This window comes from Lissotriton vulgaris, chromosome 6 (genome assembly GCF_964263255.1).
Source record: "Lissotriton vulgaris chromosome 6, aLisVul1.2, whole genome shotgun sequence".
Classification (NCBI taxonomy): Eukaryota; Metazoa; Chordata; class Amphibia; order Caudata; family Salamandridae; genus Lissotriton; species Lissotriton vulgaris.
Window position 1 is genome coordinate 399,042,059 of NC_141694.1, and position 26,184 is coordinate 399,068,242.

The 26,184-nt window shown below is 44.3% G+C and overlaps 1 protein-coding gene and 1 pseudogene across 1 annotated transcript in view; one reads left to right on the plus strand and one right to left on the minus strand.

Annotated features, from left to right (window-relative positions):
- Window positions 1-26,184, minus strand: part of CSMD1 (CUB and Sushi multiple domains 1) — a 3,932,590-nt gene that overhangs the window by 3,337,506 nt on the left and 568,900 nt on the right. The window lies entirely within an intron of this gene.
- LOC147707378 (splicing factor 3B subunit 5-like) lies at window positions 25,034-25,450 on the plus strand (annotated as a pseudogene).

The following is a 26,184-nucleotide window of genomic DNA, read 5'->3' on the forward strand; positions in this document are numbered from 1 at the left end:
TAAGGCAGAAGCAATACCTTGTGTACCTTGAGTTGAAGAATCATTGCGTGGGTGGAACATGGGCTTTCAAGTGAATTCACCCATGTATTTTGACACATACTGCTCCTGTAACAAGGAGAAGTATATTTTTTTCTTCTCCTTGTTACATTCTATATGCATATGTGCTGCATTTTGCAGGGTGCTTTGACTTCCTCACAAAAACGATGGACCATCTCTTGTAATTAACATTTCATTGCCCTCTTTCACACCTAATTTCCCCTAGAGGCCATGGTTGCCAGTTCTTTTGCTTGAAAAGGCAAGCAAGTCATAGGAAGAAAGAACAGAATGAATATTTCTCTAATTACACCCAACACATACTTTCTTTTAATGAACATCCACAACACTAAGCACTTTTGTGTAGAAAAGCCATCCTCAGATAAGGGATGCTTCTCAGAGCATGGGATGGACAGCAGATCCTACCCGGGGCAGATCTTCCATAAATCTTGGAGACTAGGAACTGTGCTCTATTTGAAGAAAAAGGTTATCCAGAGTCTTTCAAATCTGTTGTTTATTCTTTTCAGCTTAAAAAAGACGAATGAGGAGTACTCTCCGAAACTCGGGTCAGAAGGACTTATATTGTTGGTTATCGGGTGTCCTGGATGGAGGACTAGAGATGAATAGCTATTACATGGAATTCTATTTTAAACAATGTACATTTGGAATAAAGAAATATTTGGAAGCCCTGATGAAGTCAGAGATGCGTACGTATCAGATCTGACGAAACATGTGTTGGCTATTGTTGCTATTTTGAAGAATACTGTGACGTGTAAAGGAAGAATGGATATTGACCTGTGATGAAAATATCTCTATCTCAAGAATAAACAACGGAGTTGAAAGAAGATGGATTGGACTTTGATTTTGTTAATACACCAAGAGTAGTGCAAAGGATAACTTGATTTTTGCTGTCCGTTTTCTGGTCCGTTTCTGTGAGTATGAGTGGCTGCCCACTTACTTGTAGCACACAATCTAATATCTCTACATGTGACAGTGGGGGTTATTGAGAATATTGCACACAGTGCCTTGCCACACTCAGATGTAGTTGTTTTCTCAATTTGAAGAAGTTTGTAAAATGGAAGAGACTAGCAAGAGGTGGCAGGTTGCTGCCATGTTTCTTTTCTTAAATGCTCCAAAGTATTGGATAGATTCTGCAGAAAGCATAACCATAAAACAAATTCAGTGTCATTGAAAAGATATTAGGTAGGGAACATGTGTCACCTTTATTTGATGTTGACAGAGGTTTGTTCCATTCACAGATTAGTTTCACTAATTATTCCTCAAGACAAATGTACGGTACTGATGAAGACGACAACATTTTGCTGCATTATGATTCAAGATTTCCTGCTTGATTGAATACTGGAAAGTATTGTCTCCAGCTTTGGATTTGATTTCCTGGAACCATACTTTTTTCAAGGTTGAGTGCTGCTTGACTATTGCTGACCTGAAGTACAAAGGGGTCCTGATCCAGCCTGAAGTTTGATGACTCCTAAAACTTCTATGATGGCTGCATATTATTTCTTAGTCTGAATGTAATAAGCACCCTTACAGTTCAGACAAAAAGATATAACCAAAAGAGAGAAAACTTAATCCTAATGCAGTTTAAGCCTTTAAAAAAGCAAAAGTGTGTGTGGGGGGCATCCAGTTCTGTTTAAAAGGCCCGTCCATCCACAAGAACGGCTTCATCCTCAGGAGCTCACCCACAATACCTTGTTTTTCTTAGTAATCTCTACACTATATTCTTGGATCCTTTGGCAAGGTTAGAAACAAAGGGGCATATAATTACAGGTAAATGTTTGGCACCGCTGCACTTCACCATTTGCAAAATGCAGGGATGCTCCGTATTCACAACAATATGGTACACACCTGTGAAATCCCTTGTGCTGGGCTGAAATTAGCTGCCTAGCTCCAAAGCAGGCACCATTGCATTATAGTGTGAGGGTGTCTGTGTTGCAGGGAATTATTGTTTATGTGCAGGGAAGAGTTCTTTATTGCACATAAACAAACAATAATGGCAATGCAGCACACATAGAAGTAGCAATTGAACCTTATTTAATGTGTCTTTATGTGCTGGAAAGAATGCCTTTTGGCACACAAACAATCCTTAATGGCATGAAAAAAGTGAAATGTGGAGAAAAAAAAAATATTTTTTCTAGTTGCCCCATTCTAATGTCTGCTACTGCATGGCATTAGTTGTTGGCACTGCCTCAGATTTACACCTCCTTATAAATCTGGGGCATCGTCAAAATACAATGGGTGTTATGATGGAACGCCCACAGCAACATCCATTGCATGCCCCTTTCACATAAAGTTAAGCGTGTAAAGGGGACGGATTTACAAGGTGGAGTGAAGGCCACTCAAGGTAGCTTAGTACTGCTTTGTAAATATGAAGAAGGACAAAGCACCACCAGAACATTGCTAAAAGTGAAGTTCTGGTGGTGTTATCCTCTTGTAAATATACCCTCAGGTGTGATATCAATGTGAGTTCAGTGGACTCCCACATCAACAGGTCTACATGTTTCATTCATATGTAGTTGCAACGGTGGACAAATGGCTTTCTTCAGGACCAGAAATATATCTTAAGATCTATAACCGGTACCCGTGTGAAACTAAACATTACTTTTGCAGTTAGTTAATTCATTGAAACAGAATAATTCACACTATTTTTGGCATTGTAGCTGAGAGCATCCTACTGTCTCACATTTGTCCAGGGAACTCACCTGCCATGGACCTGTCTGTGCCCTCCAAGCTCTGCATTTGGAGGATACACACAGGTCCATGGCAGATGAGTGCTTTACATATAGATGAAAAACGAATGAGTACCCTACCTGTCAATCTGTAGGTCTACCAGCCTTCTATAGAAACAGGAAGAACTTACGTTTTCTGTTAGATGATCCCTGGCTGGCCCATCAAAGGAAAACTTGCTCTGATGGCCCAATGAATTAGCGGCCATCAAGTGAAAGACAGGTCTTATTTTGTCTGCTCATCAATTTCCAGGAAATGGCTGGCATGAGGGACAAAAAAAATGAATTGCCCTCATGTGCTAGGAAAAAACTCCCAGGGAGTGTGGATCGTTGTTCTTTGAGTTTGGGAGCTTGTTTCTGAAACAGCAATACATTTGAAAAGTTTGGTAAATGGCGCTCAACACTTTTTGAACATTGCAAGTGCTCGCCATGAAATTACTTCCTTTAAAAGTACAGACATGGCCTCTGAGCTGGCTGCCATCTCTAAATGTGATAGTCATTGGTCTGTCAAGATGGCGGAATTTATATCCTCTGTGACCTTGACGAACAGAGTACTATCCGTCAAATGTGTATTCAAGCCTATACTCCTTCTGACTTTCAGAAGGCAACAGCCACTCCTTGCCATGCATATGGCCGAGATACCCGCCACCCCCTCTCAACACAATCCCCAAAGGAGGGAAACCGGAAACAGTTCTTGAGTTTTTGGAAGTGGGATGGAGTGACCATCCCGGCCGTATTTATTAAAACAAAAATTAAAACATTAAACGTTTCATGTTATGTACAATTTCATTACCATATTGCGATGTTTGGCTAACCTTAACAGATTCTCTAATACAGAGGTTCTCCTAGCCGAACTAGCATCCTACAAAACATTTCTTGACATATTGAAATTGTACAACCTAACGTTTAAGGGCCAACGGCAAGGTCATAACCGGTGTCAAGATCCCTAACCAGACTTACCCCTCCCACTTGGGCTGGGCGACAGCACGGAGGCGTACCTCAAGTGCAACTATTACCAATTTCCCTTGACTTGACGGGGGCACCTAAAGACTCGACGCCAGTTAAAGGTCGTTCGAATACTCGTGTGAGGTATCTAGAAGGTACCGTAGACCTTATCCCAACCCCACACAACTTACCGCATCTGCCGTCGCAGATGTCACTGGCCCCGGGAAATTCCCCAGGAGGGGGCTGTAACCCCTCCTACAAAGGAAGGGGCCTTGACCGCCTTTCCTTTACTTCCGGCGACCCATCCTTAGAAGGGACCGCCTCCCCATTGAGGGGCCAATGGCCACCTCTCCCGAGCGCTCCCATCCGTGTTGGGTGACGCCCACTCATAGGGATCTACTAATTAGTGCTCACCGATCATGACCTTACCGCCTACCAAATAAATACGACAGTGCTAACTAAAACTCAGAATACATTGGCCACTATGACCGAAAGGGCATGCATAAAATTCAACACTAAATATGAATCTCTTTAATGGTAAAACGTACTCAAACAGACCATTCTTTATTAACTCAATATCAACATGATACTCCAACCTGGAAACGAGAACACAAGCAAAATTAATCAACTTTATTACAAACAACTGGCTGTCTTCAGGGGCTGGTGGGTGGGTCAAAATTGGCTCTTCGTTCTGTCCCGAGCTCACGTGCAGCGAGGAGGTGCAGCTTCAGAGCACAAGAACAAGAGGATGTCTTCTGGTCTTGCGTCCCTTTTTATCCGTCTTCAGGGCGGGCGTATACCCGCCCCTGCCTGCCCCGAGGGCGTGGCTGGCTGCGTCAGTGTCTAGGCCAGCCCACTCTAGGGCGGGAACAGGCGCGCCCTGGCTACGCCGCTTCGGGCATACCAGCCGAGACGCGCCTCCCGCCCAAAAATGGCTTCCCGGGGGGATCGAGGCACTCAGCCATACGTTCGGGGGGACCAAGGTGGTCGCCCCTTTCCATATGGCCGAGATACCCGCCACCCCCTCTCAACACAATCCCCAAAGGAGGGAAACCGGAAACAGTTCTTGAGTTTTTGGAAGTGGGATGGAGTGACCATCCCGGCCGTATTTATTAAAACAAAAATTAAAACATTAAACGTTTCATGTTATGTACAATTTCATTACCATATTGCGATGTTTGGCTAACCTTAACAGATTCTCTAATACAGAGGTTCTCCTAGCCGTACTAGCATCCAACAAAACATTTCTTGACATATTGAAATTGTACAACCTAACGTTTAAGGGCCAACGGCTAGGTCATAACCGGTGTCAAGATCCCTAACCAGACTTACCCCTCCCACTTGGGCTGGGCGACAGCACGGAGGCGTACCTCAAGTGCAACTATTACCAATTTCCCTTGACTTGACGGGGGCACCTAAAGACTCGACGCCAGTTAAAGGTCGTTCGAATACTCGTGTGAGGTATCTAGAAGGTACCGTAGACCTTATCCCAACCCCACACAACTTACCGCATCTGCCGTCGCAGATGTCACTGGCCCCGGGAAATTCCCCAGGAGGGGGCTGTAACCCCTCCTACAAAGGAAGGGGCCTTGACCGCCTTTCCTTTACTTCCGGCGACCCATCCTTAGAAGGGACCGCCTCCCCATTGAGGGGCCAATGGCCACCTCTCCCGAGCGCTCCCATCCGTGTTGGGTGACGCCCACTCATAGGGATCTACTAATTAGTGCTCACCGATCATGACCTTACCGCCACAGGCCCGGATAGTTGACCGGCTATCCGGGCCCCCCACAAAACTCCTAGCTAAAGGTCATGTTTCAACGTTTTTAACCATGCTAAGAAGTCTCCTATGAGTAACTCATTTCCCACCCGAGACAAATGCACACCATCCCCTAGATACATACTGTCATCATTAATACAACCGTGCGAGATAGAATGCAATGTCCTGGAACAAAACAACCTACTCAGTTTGTTATTAAGTTTTCTAACAGAATGGTTCAAAGCAGGAATCGAAACAGCCCCCCGCCACACTTTTCGTGGGATCATATGAGACCACGCAATTATGCACCCCGGAACTTTCCTCGCCAACCAACTTACAGTGGAAAGCATTGCCTCCAGGAGAAGTCGTCTACCGGTGGTGACCAAATCATTGCCCCCTAAATGTACTATGACTATAGACGGCGGTGACCTCGTCCGCCCTAACAAACCCTCAAAGAATGCCTGAAACTGGTCAATACAGAGACCGCCCCTTCCGTAGAAGGACATTCTGTACCCGTATTCCCCAGCTACGTGAATCATGTCACCTGCTTCGAATACGTCTGCGGCACGCCTCACGTATGAGTGGCCCACGACCCACACCTCCTTTCTCACAGCCGGTGATGTCTGACCGCTGGCCTGGTGTTGGGTCGACTGCATAGTCCGCCCCGCCTCGAAGGCTTGCGTAACTGAAAACCAAACAAAAGACAAGACGCGTGAGTACATTATTACAGCTTCACAACATGTGCAACCGCACATACCTCTTATAACAATTGGAGGACCAACGCCCCACTCGTTTTACTTGTTCCACATTAAGACCCCTGGCTGTAGCTTCAGTGGCAGCCCCTATCCGAAAGGAATGGGTCCCAAACTCACCCGGGTCCAAGCCCGCTGCGGTAATTGACATCGCGAGCACCCGCTGAAACTGAAACTTCGTCAGTGGGGTGGCGTCCGCGTGCCTCAACAATGTCCCTCCCCATGATGCCACCCTTCGTGCTAGGTAATCTTCTAAACACTTCACCGGACACATGGAGGACCCTGGAATCCTGCGAATGACTATGCAGTCTCCCACCCCACCTTGATCGGTCTTTGACTTGACAAAGGATACAGTCATCGTCTCACCCCTGATCTGAACGTGTTCCCGGCACAAACCCCCCACCACATCCTGTTTGTTCCTTGCCACCAGCTCACTTATCCTCATCGCCCCGTGAAATGCAAGCGTAAAAGCAGCTCGGAACAAACAGGCCTCGAACTGAGACGAGCATGTGGCGTGGAGTGTGGCCAGCAACTGGGCCAACCTATCCAGACCTATCGGGCGCCTCTCATCTACTCTGCGACCCTCAAGGCGTTGCCACCCACGTAGCGCTTTCTGTACCACGAAAGACGCTGTCGGGTCCTGGATATTATGGGCCCTGGCCACAAAGGAAATGGCAGCACGATGCCTCTGGGCTGTAGCCACCGACTTCCCAGCCCTACGCAAGGACATCAGAAAATGTACTACCCAATCCTCGTGCCCCCAAAGCCCCCCTCTCTCAGTCCCCAAAAAGGCTAAATAGGCCTGAAACGCCCCTTCGTATGCCTTCCTCGTTCTTGGTGCTAGACTCTCTCCCACGAGGTAACGAAGTTCGGGGCACCGAGAGACCAAAGAGCTTCGGGAAAGGGTGCCGGCTCTGGGTCCGCCGAGGGAAGGAAACCCGAGAAAGCCTGTATTTGAAAACGAGACAGTGCATCAGCCGCCTGATTCATCACCCCTGGGACATGTTTCGCTCTGAATACCACGTTCAGTTGCATACATAGTAAGACAATTTCTTTAAGCAGCCTTAAAATCATTTTACAACGTGCTGCCTGACTATTGATGCATTCTACAACGGTCATATTGTCAGACCAAAATATGACAGAGTGATTTTTGAATCCATCGGGCCAGGTTCTGAGGGCCACCAAAATGGGAAACAGTTCAAGGAAAGCAATATTACTCGTCAGCCCCTCTTCATGCCACCATGTTGGCCACCTTTGTGCCGACCATTTTGTGCCGAAGATGGCGCCAAAGCCCATGCTTCCCGCTGAATCCGTCCATAGACCAAGCTCTTCAGAGGACAAGGCTGGTTTGTTCCAGACGACTCGACCATTGAAATCCGCCAAAAATGCTAACCAAATACGCATATCTTGGCGGACCTCAGCCGATAGTCTTGTGCGATGATGACCCTCCTTTAGGCCGACCATCGCCTGGGCAATCGAACGGGAAAAGGGGCGGGCCATTGGAATCACCCTTAGGGCAAAATTCAACTTCCCCACCAATTGCTGCAATTGATGCAGCGTAACCTTAGATGCAGTAATACACATTTGCAGGGCTGCCCTGAATTTCGACACTTTGGCAGCTGATAAACGAAAACAACCCTCACTAGAGTCCAACTCGATCCCGAGAAACTCGAGGCAAGTCGTGGGACCCACAGTTTTACCTGGTGCCAATGGCACGCCAAATTGATTCATTAAAACACAAAATTCAGTCAAGGCCCGGGCACATTCATCATCCCCAGCGGCCCCAAGGAACAGAAAGTCATCGAGGTAATGCATCACATTTCGAAAACCCGTTTTCTTCGTGTAAACCCATTGTAGAAAACTACTGAATTTCTCGAAATATGCACAAGATATAGAGCACCCCATCGGCATACACCTATCCATGTAATACGAACCTTGAAACATGAATCCCAAAAGACGTTGGTCTTCCGGGTATACCGGGAGCAAACGGAACGCTGACTCGATATCTGATTTCGCCATCAGCGTCCCGGGCCCCAGGCGATTCAAAATGGCTACGGCCTCATCGAATGATGCGTACCGCACCGAACATATCTCTGGATCAATTGCGTCGTTTACCGAAAGGCCATGAGGAGCTGATAAATTGTGAATCAATCGAAACTCACCTGGGTCCTTCTTGGGGACCACCCCTAAAGGAGAACAAACAAAATTCTGTACCGGGGGAACACTAAACGGGCCGGCAACCCGACCTCGGGCAACCTCTTTCCGGATCTTATCCTGTACTACAGTCGTATGCTGCAAGACGGAAAGCTGGTTTTTGCACGTCCCGACACCCTGAAAGTCCCCCACCGGGATGCGGAAACCATATGAAAAACCGTTTCGTAGCACCCCAGCAGAAGTACGATCTGGGTATTCGCTGAGCCAGGGAATCATCGCCAGGGTATCAATCGGGGTTGGTAAAGGCGCCCCTCGGACTATATTAGACCTGTTTGGCGCCTCCTCTACCCCCCTTTTCACCCGATTTGGCTCTGCACGAGGACTCAGGATGGGGTGCCCCACAACCACTACATTCGTGTTTGAATTTACAAGATCCCGGGGGCCTAGTACATTTACTTTTGTTGAAATTGAAACAGAAACCCCTCTTCCCTGTATTGCCGGCGGGTCTCGGATAATCGTCTGTACCCGTACCCGACCGAAAGGGCGTCCCCCCATTTTGGCGGGAGGACTCACCAACAGTACTCCCCACCAACGGCACTTTCAACATCCCCGACTCTTTCATTTTATTCCATGTCAAAGAATCGTAACAGTCCCAGGTTAAACTTTTGTTATGCTCCATCGCTTTCCTGAAAAGGTTGTCATAACAGAACCATTGGTTACCTTGGTGCGATGTCGAGTACCCCATAATTCGTGACTGATATACTGGAAATTCAGGGAGCAATTCAGGCCTACGTTCCCCCAAAATTGACGTAAAAACTCCCCAAGCATTACCCCAGTTGCCAATATTCTCATTCACTTTAAAGGCGGCCATTTTGGCGCGCCAAACACTCGGATGCATCAGATCCTTTTGACCCTTAACAGTTTCGACCTCATAATGATCAACGAGCAGGGAGAAAATGTTTACGTATTCCCCCGCCCAAATCTTTTCCTTTATTGCCAAAGGAACATGTTGCCCCAATTTTTCTCTACGAGAGGGTGTTGACTCATCCCTTGCGATCGGCAATGGCCGCTTACCTGCACCGGACGCTACTTCCGCCCCTCGTGGCTTGACTATCACCGCATCCGGCGCGGGCACCTTGGCTGTATCACGTTTCTCGCGCAACTGTTTCATGAGTGCTTGCGCTTCGGCAGCCGTGGCGCCCTCGCTACTGTCCCCCAACCACGCTGCTAACTGTGCCGCCAACTCGGGAGGCATATCCTCAGCGGATGTCGGGGTGACTACGACCGGAATCGGATTCCCTTCCTGCGGCACCGGGGCCAGTACCGGGGCTGGCGGCTCGAGCGGGGAACAGGGAACCGGGACGTCTCCCCCGACCGGCCCCCTTCTCGGCCTCTTAGGCCTCCCTCCGGCCGGTGGACGCCCCGATCCCTCCTCACCGTCTCGCCCCGCCAACTGCTTCTTTATCTCGGACATTTCCTTCATGAGAACCCGAACCATCTGGTCAGTCGACATTCTCTTCGCGCCTTTCTTGGGCATTTTTCAAACGAAGTATCTAGAAGACAAAAAGAAAGATTAAAACGCTCAAAATTGGCTCTTCGTTCTGTCCCGAGCTCACGTGCAGCGAGGAGGTGCAGCTTCAGAGCACAAGAACAAGAGGATGTCTTCTGGTCTTGCGTCCCTTTTTATCCGTCTTCAGGGCGGGCGTATACCCGCCCCTGCCTGCCCCGAGGGCGTGGCTGGCTGCGTCAGTGTCTAGGCCAGCCCACTCTAGGGCGGGAACAGGCGCGCCCTGGCTACGCCGCTTCGGGCATACCAGCCGAGACGCGCCTCCCGCCCAAAAATGGCTTCCCGGGGGGATCGAGGCACTCAGCCATACGTTCGGGGGGACCAAGTTGGTCGCCCCTTTCCATTCTTCTTTGAGTTGCAGCCCATACATGGAGAAACATGTAGATCTGCATACAAAAATTTGTTATACAATAATTATAATACCTTTTTTAAACAGAATAGAATTTACTTTCTTTATACACCAATTAACCATTTGTATTATTTCATTACAGATATAACGCACTGCACATATATCTTAAGATTTTATAACAGTTTGCGTCTACCGCAGATGTGCTTATGAGTGACAAAGTGAGCCAATTAAATACATATTTATAGAGTTGCTGCTTCCTAGCAGATGTCAGGGTTCACCAGCAGTGGCCAGATGCAGAGGTAATCACAAATAAATGCTCTAGCTAATAGCTATGTTTAGAGTGCACTTGAATGCATGGGTGATCAGGCAGAGAAACTACAGATCTATATCACAGTGTCAAGATGACGCTGAACATCTGGGTCCGTACAGCAGAAGCACAGTTTATATATGTTCAGCAATTTCTGACCAATTCAAGATTTCTGATACCGTGCACCCAATTTCGGTCATAACATTATACTCCAAAAATGTCATGTTATTGTAAATGAAATGAGTTACTTAAATGTGTAAGGTAAAGGCAGCGTGTGTTGTAAACTCGGACATGATATATACTTTGAAAAGCTGTTCTTAAATAAAACTTGCCAAACTTTCAGAATGTCCTACTGCTTGAATTATAAGAAAAGATGTCGATAATGTGTCAGTAATGACATTGAGATAGTTTATCTTAGATCCAGATAACAACGTAAACTATTGCTTTCACTTTGGAAGTTTATGTTTCTCAGCTATTCCCAATTCTTTTAAGATTGTGTGAAATCGTTCAACTCACTCCTAGAATAAATAAAAAGGCACTCTTAAAAGCTTTCTTCTATGATGAAGTACATTTCAGTTTTTTTTCAGATTCGAGCAGGATTTCAAGATTGTTTTTGAAAGTTGTAACATTCAGAACGTTAGGGAAGCATTGGTATTTTATTTAAAATGGGTAAATATATTATCAAATTAACAATTATGTTTTGTCATACTGTAATACCTTTAGGATTACCTCTAGGATTGAAATTGCCTGTTTATACGTGGTTCTAACAGAAGTTAGCATGTTTGATTTCTTATTTACCTTAAATGCAGCTCTCGTGTAGCTGCTGCAGAAAGTATAGGCAATCTAATCACATAGGTTTCGATGCAAGTGGGAAGAGTATTTACTTGAATTGTGCATCGTAGAATGTAACTTTGTGCCACTTTCCAAACCTTTGACCACAAAGAAAATCGACTATTTAGCAACTTTTACAGCAACTTTTACAGTTTTTTCTGAACGGATTGCAAGCAGCTGTTATTTGACCAATCTCAGCAGGTCAGCTACATTTGCAAACCGTGGCTTTGGGATTCCTATTATGCAACCTATCGGGCTAATTAGAATATCTGCAACATCAGTTTAATATCACTGCAAATAAAAACGTTCACAGTAGGCTACGGTAAGTGAGAGTGGGTTATGATTCATAACTCGGGTCCTCATTTAAAAAGGCGGTGCTTCTTTTAATGAAGATGATTTATGTTTTCACATAATATTTAAATGTGCTTCGTTTTGAACCCCTAAATTGAACTATGGTACGTACTTTTTCTGGTACTGGTGAGCAGTATCCTTCTATGTCAGCATTTATTTTCCAAATGTCAACTCATCTCTTTTTCTTTGCTCAGTTTGAATAAAATCTCCTGTGCAACATACGCGAGGTGCAGTACAGTCGAAGGTCTATTATTTGCATTAAAATATTTGAATAGATAATAGTAAACTGCAATTTTGAAAGGAGGGAGACACACATTGTTTTAAATACAGTAGCTTTTAATGTTGATGTATTAGCTGGTGAAAAGATATTAAACAATCAGTAGCCGGCATAATATTTTTTCACTGCAAAAAAGCAGCAGCATATGTTTCTCTCAAACAACAATATTTGATAGGTATGCATTCTGGTAAACATCTATGAGATGTTAATCTTGAACCCGCTACTACATACAAGATCAAGAGCTCCTGTGAGAATCATAAGTCATACATCCACAACACATTAAGGCTTGAGCCAAACAAATTCAGGTAGTATAAAAAAAACCTGATAATCCTTGGTTTGCTACACTCCGAGAATCTGTAACTCTCTTCCCATCCGGATTGAGAACACTTGTTCGCATGTACTTTAAAGGAAGAAACAGAAGAACTCTCTCTTCAAGATTCACATATAACTCTCAACTTAGTGGACTAAAATTGGTACTCCTCTGCCCATCGCCAGGCAGCAACTCTTCCATAATCTCCCTGCTCTGTAAACCTTCTCTCTTCAACCATCTGTGTACTTTGCTATGCTGCTTTGTAGCTAGATTTGTGCTAGGTTAATACACACACACTCACGCACACATACATATGTATGGGTGCTAATAGCCCTGGAAAAGCTCACATTCAGTTTAGACCCCTAAATTTAGATTGTTATTGTAGTTTGCAGTTGACCAATTTTGTATGGGAAACTCACAATTAACTCCACCAGCACGCTGAATTATTCTCTTTTGTAATATAATAATATGACTGGACACAAATAGGCTAATACATGCTCAATTATTATTATTTTTTTAATTGTCAACAACATCTCATTCTGTTACTTATGCAACAGCAAGTTTTCATGTTAATTTTCTAATGTGATTCATAGTGAGGCGTAATTCTTCCAAATAGTATACTCAACAATAAAGTGGCATTTTCAAATCATTCTAAATGCATTGCTACAAACTGACATGGACATATGTAAAATTAGTCCAAAAATGCACCCATTATCACAATATATTATGGACTAATAACTTTTGCTCCCACAGAACGTTGAATTGAAATGACACAAATGTTAAAACATATAGGGTAACAAGTAACATCAATTAAAGCTCAGTAGGGGAAAAAACTGTCCAAATTAATGGAATTCTAAAAAATAATGAAAAAAAGTCAGGCAAAGCAATCAAGTGATAACTATGTTGTATTATAATTGAATTTAAAACTAAAAATGGGGAAAAAACAGAAATGAATACGAGTGCTAGTAATGGTACTTAAAAACATGTTGGAGAAGTCTGTGTTGTGATATTTCTACATTAGTCTGTTTGGCTTTTAATTCTGACACAACCTACATAGAAGGTGAAGGGAATCTATTCAACATCCAGTACACAAATATTCTGATCCAAACCAACAAGGCACCAGGAAAGGTCACAAAAGAATGTAAACACGAGGGTGTTCAGAAGCATGAGATGGGATAATATCAGATATATTCCTTCACACTATTTATTTTTTATCAATGTTACAGATTTTTTAAGTGTTGTACTTTAGAAATCTTTGTGACAATCTCCAGGAACCCATTCCATCTATGGTATATTAGTTAATGTTTTGGCATAGGAATTCCAGATCCATTACAAAAACATTAAGGAATTCGGACTGGGCCATTTGTCTGCTTTGGCCCTTTGCCAAGTCATTTAAAGTTCAAGAAGTTGGCCTGGTCTATTACAAGTAATTTCTCCACTGGTGCAACAAGAATTCTCTCAAGAGTTTGGAACAAAGAACTTTAGTTATGAAGTACCTTTAAAAGAAAACCTATTGCCCCACTGGAGAACTATATTTGGTCAATGCTGAAAAATCCCACTCATACACTTCTGAATTTGCAGTGAAATGTTAAAGAAAGTGTAATATGATTTACTTTCCAGCACCTCAAATTCCACTGAGGATATTCTAAGTAAGACACACAGTGGCATTTTTTCTCTCTGGAAAAGTGGTTCTACCACAATGAAAAACATTCACCAGTCAGACAATCAAACATTCAGGCCAGGCCAGATTCCAGATGGGTAATTAATCTGGCAGTACTCACCCAACAGTGAAACCTGTTCCCGATTGTTTTCAATTAACCAGAAGAAGTATGACCCCAAAATTCTGCCTCATATATTTCCAAGGGGACACAGTTCAAATTTATACAGGGCAATCAATTCCAGGATTGGTTAGTGGCCTAACATCTTCAAAAAGCGGAATAGAGCCTCTATTTCCCCCTCCATTTTACCTGCTCTCAAGTTCAAAGGTTTTTCCCATTTTATATCAGATTAGAAAAAAATACCAAGATCATTGAAATTCTGGACTCTGGTAATAGAAGTCTCTGCAACAGAATGAGAGTGATAAAGCATTTTGGGGGGCCCCCACAAATCATGGTCTAGGACTTCGAGTGATTGATTTTCAAGTTTAAATCCCTCATAAAGTCATTAAGGTTATCCAATAAAAGCAGAAGTCCATTCTCAGTACAAGCTAAGAGGACCCTGTCATGACCGTCTGGCTCTCGCATTCAGCGGTTGCTCCCACTCGATCCTCGCCGAGCCCTGCCTTCCAGAGAAAGTGCAACTCCATAGCGCCTGATATCGCTTGTGCTTAGCGCTCCTGTATAGCGCCTGGTATCGTTCTCTTCTAATTAATTAATTAATTTGCCTGGTATCGTTTTTCAGCTGATTAATTTATTGTATTAATTTGCTCAGTGCTCCTGCATAGTGGCAACTTTATCTACTATTTAAATAACTGCGCGTGTACTGCTTTCTGGCAATTTAAAGATCAACTGTGCCCCTGCTTGGAATCGCGCTACCCTACCGCCATTTTGCTGTTGTTGTTGCTGTTTACCTGTCCCGTGTCTCCTCCCTTGCTCCCGCCTCCCAGCTGACCCTCCCACACTCCGCCCCCCCACTATCCATATATGGACAGATGGACTTACGCGCAGCGTCCACGCGCTACGACCGCGCCAAAGGTGCGCCAAAGGTAAGCCCGTCTACGCCCGTCCGCGCCTGGACCGCACCCAGCGCCAGACCCCCTGGCCCCCATCCCACCCACCCCACCCGCATTACATACGCCGCCTCCACCCTCCTAGCCCTTAACCCCGGCCGACTCTCCGACTGCGTTCAAGCCGCCCCCGGACACACCCATGGACCCCTCACGTGCAACTCCTGCAAGTTTGACGCCACCAAGACCAACTCCACATCCACTAACACCAAACAGAGACCTGACACCAACCACCTAAAATGCATCCTGCTCAACACCCGCTCGGTCCACAAACACGCCATCGACCTCTGGAATCTACTAGACACCATCTCTCCGGACGTCGCCTTCCTAACTGAAACATGGATGAACGCCTCCTCAGCCCCAGACATCACCATTGCCATCCCGGAAGGCTACAAGATCATCCGAAAAGACCGCAACAAGCAAACAGGAGGAGGCATCGCTATTATCCACAAGAATTCCATCCGCATCTCAACCAGCTCAGACGTCAACCTCGCTAGCGCCGAGCACCTTCACTTCCAGATCCACACCGACCCCAAGGGTGTACAGACAAAATATCGACTCCAAAATATCGACTGGACATAATATCGAGTTTTAAATATAGACTGGACAAAATATCGACTGGACATAATATCGACTACAAAAATATCGTTTTTCAGGTAAGTGAAGTAATATCGACTGTATAAAATATAGATAGCAAAAATATCGAATTTTTAATAATATATAATATTTTATAGTGTATTTTTATGTAATAATATGTGTGAAAAGTGTGTATTAATGTTATAAAATATTTTATTAAATGAATTTTGTTTTTATAATAATTGCGTAATGTAATTCTGTAGCGGGTTGTGGGTTTATAGGGGAATAGGGTGGGAAGTAATTTAATAATAATTAATTAATTAATATATGTTTGTTAATATTTTTAATTAATAATTAATTGATAATTAATTAATATTAATTAGTTAATTAATTAATATAATTTTGAACATATTTTGTATTAGTAATTAATTGGTAATTAATTCATTGTAATTAGTTAATTACATTAATTAGAGTAAATTTTTAATATATATAATTTTGTGTTATTTTTAAGTAATTAATTGGGAAAAAATAATATTAATTATTAAAATAATTACAGCTAATGTGCTAATATATTTACTTTATTGTTATTGTTAATTAATAATTAATTGGTAATTAAATAATATTGATACATTTTGGGTAAAGGAGCATTTTTAGGGTTCAGGGTCAGTTTTCAGTTTTAGGGTAAAGGGGTATTTTTGGGGTTCAGGGTCAGTTTTCAGTTTTTGGGTAAAGGGGCATTTTTAGGGTTCAGGGTCAGTTTTCAGTTTTAGGGTAAAGAGGTATTTTTAGGGTTCAGGGTCAGTTTTCAGTTCATGGGTAAAGGGGTATTTTTAGGGTTCAGGGTCAGTTTTCAGTTCATGGGTAAAGGGCTATTTTTAGGGTTCAGGGTCAGTTTTCAGTTCTTGGGTAAAGGGGTATTTTTAGGGTTCAGGGTCAGTTTTCAGTTTTTGGGTAAAGGGGCATTTTTAGGGTTCAGGGTCAGTTTTTAGTTTTTGGGTAAAGGTTTTTTTTTAGGGTTCAGGGTCAGTTTTGGGTTTTTGGGTAAAGGGGTATTTTTAGGGTTCAGGGTCAACAAATAAGATTTTAAAAAATTATTTTTATTATTTTCATTTATTATTTAATTATTATAATTTAATTTAAGTATTTTTAAGTATATTTTAGTAATTAAAATTTAATATTAATTTAATTTAACACTGTTTTTAATAAAGTCGATATTTTTTACATCTATATTATTGTTAACGATATTTTGTACTCGATATTTTTGTACTTACCTGTTTGTAGATACAAACTCGATATTTTTACTGTCGATATTTTGTCCACGATATTTTGGCAAGTCGATATTTTGTCCCTCGATATTATTTCACTGATCCGACCCCAAGACCACACTCAGAGGCGCCCTCCTCTACAGGCCACCAGGACCCCGAGCACAATTCAGTGAAGACATTCGGTGACTTTATCACCCCACACGCCTCCCCTCCAAGGACTACATTCTACTGGGAGACCTCAATTTTCACCAGGAAAAAAGTAACGACAGCAACACCACCGCCCTTCTGGACAATCTCGCCAACCTCGGACTCAAACAACTTGTTAATACCCCCACTCACCTCGCAGGTCACACACTCGACCCTATCTTCACCTCCAGCAAACATATCTCCCTCAGTCACACCACAGCTCTCCATTGGACGGACCACAGCTGCGTTCACTTTATCTACAAAAAGACCACAACCCACAACCATCCTCAACCTACTCTACGAAGAAACTGGAACAAAATCACCATCGACCAGATCTCCTCATCGCTTCTTCAAAACCCCCCTGAACACTCATTGAACGCCAACCAAGCAGCCATTAACCTCACTCAATGGCTAACCAACAGCGCCGACAACCTAGCACCCCTGAAAAAACGCCAAATCAAACAAGGCAACAAAAACGCCCCCTGGTTCAACGATGATCTTAAGAAATCCAAGAAACTCTGTCGCTCCCTTGAGAAGGCCTGGAAAAAAGACCCAAACTCCAGCACCAAAGACGCCTTCAAAAACGCCACCCGCATACACCACCAACTGATCCGGACTGCCAAGAAATCCGCTTTCAAAGACCGACTTGACAACAAGGCCCACAACAGCAAGGAGTTATTCAACATCGTCAAAGAATTCACCAACCCCACTGCCAACTCCAACGACATCACTCCCTTTCAAGACATCTGCGACTCCCTAGCTTCGTTCTTCCACGACAAAATCACAGACATCCACAACAGCTTCGACAACCAACCCGGAGACCAACCCACCCAACCTTCTGCCTCACCTTCACCCCCCTTGAACACCCTTAATGACTGGAACCCAATCTCCACGGATGATACCATCCGCCTCATGAACTCCATCCACTCAGGATCCCCCACAGACCTATGCCCTCACCACATCTTCAACAAAGCAGATTCCATCATCGCACCCCACCTCCGAGATGTCATCAACTGCTCCCTCACCTCCGCCACCTTCCCTGATAGCTGGAAACACGCCGAACTCAGCGCCCTTTTGAAAAAACCCACAGCTGACCCCACCGAACTCAAAAACTACCGCCCCATATCACTCCTTCCATTCCCGGCCAAAGTCATCGAGAAAGCTGTCAACAAACAGCCACCGCCTTCCTAGAAACCAACAAATCCCTCGACTCCTCACAGTCCGGCTTCCGAGCCAAACACAGCACTGAGACCGCACTCATCGCAGCAACAGACGACATTCGAACTCTACTGGACAAAGGTGACACCGTCGCCCTCATCCTCCTTGACCTCTCCGCAGCCTTTGACACAGTCTGTCATAGCACCCTGTTACAACGCCTCAGAAACATCGGAATTCAAGGAAAAGCACTGGAATGGATCACCTCGTTCCTTGCCGGAAGAACTCAGAGAGTCCGCCTCCCACCATTCAAGTCAGAGGCCACAGAAGTCATTTGCGGTGTGCCACAAGGATCTTCACTCAGCCCCACCCTCTTCAACGTATACATGAGCCCCCTTGCGACCATCGCACGTCAACACAACCTCAACATCATCTCCTACGCTGACGACACTCAACTGATCCTATCACTCACCAATGACCCTAACACCGCCAAAACCAACCTACATAAAGGAATGAGAGAAGTAGCCGAATGGATGAAGCACAGCCGCCTGAAACTGAATTCCGACAAAACAGAAGTCCTTATCTTAGGTACCTCCCCCTCCGCCTGGGACGACTCGTGGTGGCCAGAATCCCTTGGAAAAGCACCCATCCCAACAGACCACGCACGAAACCTAGGCGTCATTCTGGACTCCTCACTCTCGATGACCAGACAAGTCAACGCAGTTTCATCATCTTGCTTCAACATTCTTCGCATGCTCAGAAAAACATTTCGCTGGATCCCCACTGAAACTAGAAAAACAGTCACCCACGCACTGGTTACAAGCCGTCTGGACTACGGAAACACCCTATACGCCGGTACCACCGCAAAACTTCAGAAAAAACTCCAACGCATCCAGAACGCATCAGCCAGACTCATTCTTGACATTCCGCGTAAAGATCACATTTCTGGTCACCTGAAAAACCTCCACTGGCTCCCCATCAATAAGAGAATAACATTCCGCCTTCTAACCCACGCACACAAAGCACTTTACGAACTCGGACCCGAATGCCTCAACACACGACTTTCCTTCTACACCCCCTCCCGCCAGCTACGCTCCTCCCACCAAGCCCTTGCTGTTGTTCCTCGCATCAACAAAACCACCATGGGAGGAAGATCCTTCTCCTACCTGGCGGCTAAAACCTGGAACTCACTTCCCACTCACCTTCGCCTCACTCAGAACCACCTAGCATTCAGAAAGCATCTTAAAACCTGGATATTCGACAAGTAACTACCCACCCTTCTCCAAGCGCCTTGAGACCCTCTGGGTATGTAGCGCGCTATATAAATCACTGAATTGAATTGAATTGAATCTGCAGAAAGAAGCACATTAAAAACGTGGTTTCCAATAAGTGGGAGATCTTTGCATCTCAATATTAATACTTTCTCTAGGGCATTTATGCAAAAAAAGAAAAAGAAAGGGCACCAAGATACAGCCCTGTCTGACACATTTATTGTAGAAAAAGAAAGGGTTACAGTCTCTATTGGCGTCAAAGCGGACCCATGTCTTTGATCCCTCTGTAGTCTACCCAAAAGCTTGATTAATGCTGGGTTTACTCCGTATTCCGCCACCATTGTCTAGAGCTTCTCCCTGTCAACCAGGTTGAAAGTGCTGGGCAAATCCATCAAAGCAATGTTGGATTGTGCCACCCTCAGCATGCACATATGTTCCTGAAATCATGAGGAGGTTTGAAGGTTAAGACTCCAGGGTGGAAACCTAATTGAACCTCCGAAAACAACTCCTTAGCTGTTCCCGCAAAGAAGTGGAGGATTACTCTCCGAATGATTTTAGCTGAGGAATCCAAAAGGGGATGTGGCCCTATAACAAGTGGGCTAATTTCTGTTGCCCTTTTTAAAAATTGGGACTATTGTAGAAACTCTCCATGAAAGGGGGACCTGACCTAGACTAGACAACAGAAAAACATATGTAAAAAGAGGTGCCCAAAAGATAGGATTTTGTTTAAAAACGTCAATGGTTACCCCATCAGAACCTGGGGCTTTACATGAGGAAGATTTAGAAATAGATGTCATTTTTATATCAACAGTAATCTCATAGCTCAGAGCTAGGACTTCATTAAGGGAGGGGAGCCAGTTGCTTGTCTTCAACTAAACTAGAGTAGTAACAAAAAGTTCGAGAAATTATGTCACCATTCAGCTGCTTGGATATGACTTTCAATGTGGGGGGAGCTATCATTGCTAAAATAAGGCTTATTAATAACTTCTCAAAAAGCCTCAGAGTCATGGATTGATGTCACCATAAGAAGATCATCCCAGGCCTGGTCCCTCACTTCCTGTTTCCTAGCAGCAACAATTCATTTTTACAAAGTCCTAACCAATGTAATGTGGGCAGCATTTCGGGGGAATTTCTTAACAGCCTCCTTAAGCAATTTTAAGTCTACTGTGCACTTTGAGGAAAACATTTAAAAGGACGGCATTCTTTGGTTTTGGCCTGAATAAAAAAAATTATTTGCAACTTCATAGCAAATAGTCTCCACATTCCGGGCCACATCAACAGCGTTAGCACCTTCTGTCAAATACACCATAATATCTTGGTTACTCTGAGAAATAAAGTTGCTCCAAAATTTCTTCTTGTCCATGTAGGCCCATTTAAGGTGGATGTTCTTATTAACGTATTTCAATGCATAACTTAGACCCTAATAATTTAATAGTTGGGCATGAAAGTGCCAAATAAAAGGATTATGGTCACTCAGAACTGAAGGCTTTGTGTAGGGGTCAAGAACATATATGGCTTTATGTGAGGAGAAAAAACATAAAATCAATTATGGAACCCCTTCCTTTACCCATAAATGTGGGGCAGGGGACCCTATCCCCTTGAAAAGTCAGAACTACAATGAAGATTATATTTCATAATGTTCTGGTTTAAGGATTCCCCATATAAGGTGTGTACAAAATGGCTCCAGTTCTCATTAAGACCATCTGAAACCCCACACACCTGTTTATTCCCTATGGGGCAGGCTACAGAATTAAAATCGACCTCCCACAACATTGGTAGGTAGGGTTACAAAATACCAACGATCCTCAGACCCCCCTTTTCTCAACCTGAAGTAGATGGTAAATGCAGTAAACAAAATCAATGAATCCCATCAATAGAAAAGTCCTCCTGGCACCAAGTCCCTTGACAACAGACCTCATCAATGACATTGATGGTTTCTAGCCCGTGTGGGTTACCCAATCTATTTTTTATACTGGCACCATTCCATGGGTCCTGTAAAGGGGGTATGAGACCTGGAGGAAATTTGGCGGAAGTGGAGTGCTTGGATGTAGGCATCTTGTCCAGTCTATCATCTTCTGACAGACCTTCTAAAACAGCAAAGTGATTTGGGTGAAAGAAAGTTGGAGAGGGTGTTGTGTTTCCAGTTATCAAAGTCCTCCCCAAGAAGGGAGCAATGGTATTGGAGGCCAGTAAATGAAGCCCAGTGGTAAAGCCAAAATTGAACTTGAAGGCACAAGGGCATCACAAAACCTTGATAAATCTGGCCCCATATGAATAGCATATTCTGCGTCATAGATCTCCATTATATCTGCTGTAGTCCTGGCATTATGCACTTTTAAAGCTAGATTCAAAGGTGATAGTTATGATAATGTTTACAATGTTCAGTGCTCACCAAGTGGCCCTGGCTAACACCTGCCCGACTATATTTTGTTTGGGGGTATGGTTAATTAGAATCAATTGAATTGCATGCATTCTGCAAGTGGAATGACCTCGAACTTGAAGTTAATTTACCTTCAAACAATAGCTATGAGAACTGCATCACAAACTAGAGCATCCATTTATTTTGTTATAGTTGAAACAACAATAGTATAATGGTAATTACTGTGACATAATCATGGACATAATTTTGTTGTGATTGTATTATTGTGAAACATCATGTTTTTAAAAAAAAGCCTATGGTTTGACTAAGCAGATGTTTTTTCTATAATCGAAAATGCACAATCTGTTGCCAAGCAAACATCAGCATTTAGCCAACAGAATGCATTTTTCTGCCACTTTATATCAACTTGATGTGCACTTTCACACACAGCTACCGGGCTCATCCTGCTGGACGATTCTGAGCTCCCAAAAAGAGCCTGAAGGTAGAAATCTTGACTGAACAAGGGCAGTAAAGGTTTCTAATCGGTGGATGTGTTTAGCCACCAAAATATCTGTATGAAATACTGGAGGAAAGCATACAGAAATTGACATAGAAATATCAATTCCTGCATGTTATTCCCCAAAATGTTGTTTCAATTTAATAGGGTATTTCATGGCGTGAAAATGATGGAAGATGCTGAGCCACTCATAATTAAAGCCTAAAATGAGTATGTTGTTCTAATGGGCACTGAACAAAACTGCAAACAGTGTTGAGTTGATTTAAAATTTGACTGAAAAGGTACTCTATTGCAATGGCTACTTTGTACGCTCTCCACCAAACGGAATTTCCAGCCACCTGGTTTACAAATGGACTACTCACTGCCTGTCACTTACCAAATCCTCTGATGGCACTTGGTACATTGAGTCATCCAAGGTTTGGCCATTAAACTGTCCATCCAATTAAAAGCAGGCAGTTGAATGGCCATTTTCTCTATCCGTCATTGCAGGGTAAAACCTGGTGTAAGGGTCCACAAAAGCTGCAAAATGACCAAGTGTTAGACCTGTCATCCTTAGGGTGGTTTTTCCACAAACCATTCACCTTTGCATCTCATTTCTGCTGATTCTGTCTGTTGGCCTTAGGACTTTGAGCATTTTACACTGCTAACTAGTTCCCCCCTAAACATGATAAAGTTGGTGTAAATCTGATTGGCATATTTGTTGTACTCGTAAGTGATGTGTAAACTGGTATAGCATATACCTAGAGCCTGTACATCAAATGCTACTAGGCGGCTGCCGCACTAAGTGTGCCAACCACAGAAGCAGCCTTTCAAACTGGTCTCAAGCCTGCCTCTTCAGTGCCTGTGTGTGCAGTTTACTGCCACTTCAACTTGGCTTTGAAAACTGTACATGCCAAACCTTTTATTATATATGAGTCATCTCTTAGGAATGCCCTACATAACCCTAAGGGGAGGGTGCCATGTAAGAAAAAGGTAGGAAATGCACTTACATGTTTTACATGTCGTAGTAGCAACAAACACCCTATTTCATGTTTACCTACTGTGAAGCCTGCTTCTTTCAGAGGACACTATTGGGAATGCCTTGTTACACTTTTAAGCTGTAATTCCTGATCAGAAATGAGTTGCTTTTTCATGTTGAATTCATTTGGAATGCACCTTGCTGGTGAAGTTGGATTAAACACTAATTTTTAGAAATGTAACCTTTTGAATGTGGGCATTTCTCCATACTTACTACTCTTTGTGCCTGACAGCCTGTCTCCATTACATGTCTGCGTTAAGTGACAGCTGTACTTTCTGCTATCCCTCTAGACAGCCACAAGCACAAGATGTTGAGTCTCATCTGCATCCTGTGCAGTCATCTACATTCTGATGAGTCTTCCTGGGTAAGTAGGAACCGGAGGGGCTGAAACTTACACTTCCATTGGTAGTGTCCTTTCCACCCACAAAGCACTGATCTACCTCTCCCCCCCCCCACTGGTAGACTGGAAGATAGGACTGGGATGAAAGGGATCCTTTTTCACTTCAGAGAGTTCCTTTGAAGTCACTCCCTACATCAACGGTAATTTTGTGTATAAGTACTGCTTCTCTGACCCCCAGGGCCGGACTGGGAACCAAAACCGGCCCTGACAAAGTGCTCAGCCGGGCCCCCTCCCCCCACCCGGGGGTTTGGGGTGCGCCCGAACTCATTTCAAGGGCCGGTTTTTGGCCGATTTTGTTACAGGGCCGCAAAAACGGCCCTGTAACAAAAACGCCCCCCAGGGGCCCAAACCCAGCCCCCACCCGTGCGGCACACTGGGAGAATGCCCGGTGCCCGCTATGGCCAGTCTGGCCCTGCTTACCCCCTGTAATCAGACACTTCTTCAACTTCTTGAAATGAACCTCTGTCAAAAGGACTGCTGCGCTGCTTAATGGACTCAACAGGACAGTTTTTTCGGCTTGCTTCCCTGCTGCATGAAGTTACCTGCCTCAGCTGAAGGAGAGCTGGACTCTCCCTTCCATCCAAATATTCTCCATGGGCTTGCTGGCTTGCTCCTGTATTCTGAAGTCTCAGGGACACAAAATACTTCCTGCATTTCTGCTGGGACTACTGGACTCTGCCTTCTGTCAGTCCTATTCTTGCCTGAGGTGCCCTCTGCAAGTTCTTGGCCTCAGAAGTGGGGTCCACAGCTTCTTTGCTACCAAATCGACAATCGTCCTTTGACACCTACATAGACACTGGTTCTACAACCTGCGAGGACGCAGCAACATGCTCTGCGCACCTCAATGAAGACGCATTGCCTTCACCTCAGCAAAGCTCATCAACGATGCAGCGATCCGACTACGTGGAAAAGATGGATGCATCATGCTCTCAGAGTCAACGCTTTTCTCCATTCAAGGTACTTTATCAGTTGGCCCTGCATGGGTCCTATAGCCAGCCTGGCCTTCATTGTGGTCCATCCTAACCTTGAATTTGCACTGGTCTCTCATGACCTCAAGTAACCTTTTGACTGCCTGTGACCGAACTGTTTTTGCAAATAATCTTTAAAAATGCATTACTTCATTTCTGGTTGAAAGTGTGTTTGGTTATTCTTGTTGCTGATCGTTTCTCAGCCTCTTTCATCGCCATGACTGACCGCTACACCATCCACAGCCAGCTAGAGCCTCTGCAGTCCAAGTACACTGACACTGGTTACACCGACACTACCAAGTAGGAGTGGCTAGTGAGACAGCGCTGGGACTCGTACTGCTCCTACATGGGTCACTTCGACTTGCTCAATTACTTCGTTGTGGCCCAGAATGAGCGCAAAGCTCCCATACATTTCAACCTTATGGAGAAGATACTCCAACCCTGCGGGCCACCCACTGACAAACCCGAGGAGGCCTACAGTCGCCGGAGCGGTGGGAGCAGTGTGGACCTGTGCGACGTCACTCGTGGTGGTGGAGAGCTGGAGAAAGCCGTAGGAGGTTTCATGTGCCTTGGATGGATACTGGTGAACCGACCATCTGGAAAAAAGCCCCCATGCCACCCCAACCGACTGTAAATCTCCTCATGGTGCCTGTCCTCCTTTGAACATTATCAACGCGTCGAGCATGTCCGCCCAAATCACCGAGGAGTTTACTCATTGGAGAATGATTGTGTTCATATGGCTTTTAACCAAACTCACTTTTTTTATTATTATTTTTTAATAAACAAATTTATCCTGTATGTACCGCGCCATGGTTTGTATTGTATTTTCAACGTGAAACCGAAAGGCTCTGTAAATTCTTTAAGCGCATGTTTACGCTTCCTAGGATGTCTCTCAGAATGAGGTGCATTTATGCTTGCAACGCAGTTGTGCTGCTAATTTCAGTTTCTGATGGTAACACGCGGTTATCTCTGTCTTTTCCTTGTATCTCCCGGCAACCGTATATCCTATTTAATGATTGCGTGCACACCTGTTTTACCGCTACACCTGTCTCATATTGGCACTTTCTAGAAAGCAATTGAATTGAATAACTCGGGAAAATGTACTTTTCAAAAAGCTTTTAGAACAGGATGTATTTGTTACTCCACACAGTGATTGGTCCTGAAATAATGCCTGTACCTGCCTAAAATGATGGCCGCACCAAACCCTCCTGCTTCTCTCCTGACCTTATCTCCCTCCTCCCCCCTACCCCTCTCCACTCTACTCTTCTCCCTTTCCCGCTACTGACCTTTGCCCTCACCTGTGCTGGCCCTTAGTCTCCACCCTGTTTATCTGTGAATTTTCCCTTGTCAATTGAGATCTAGCTATTT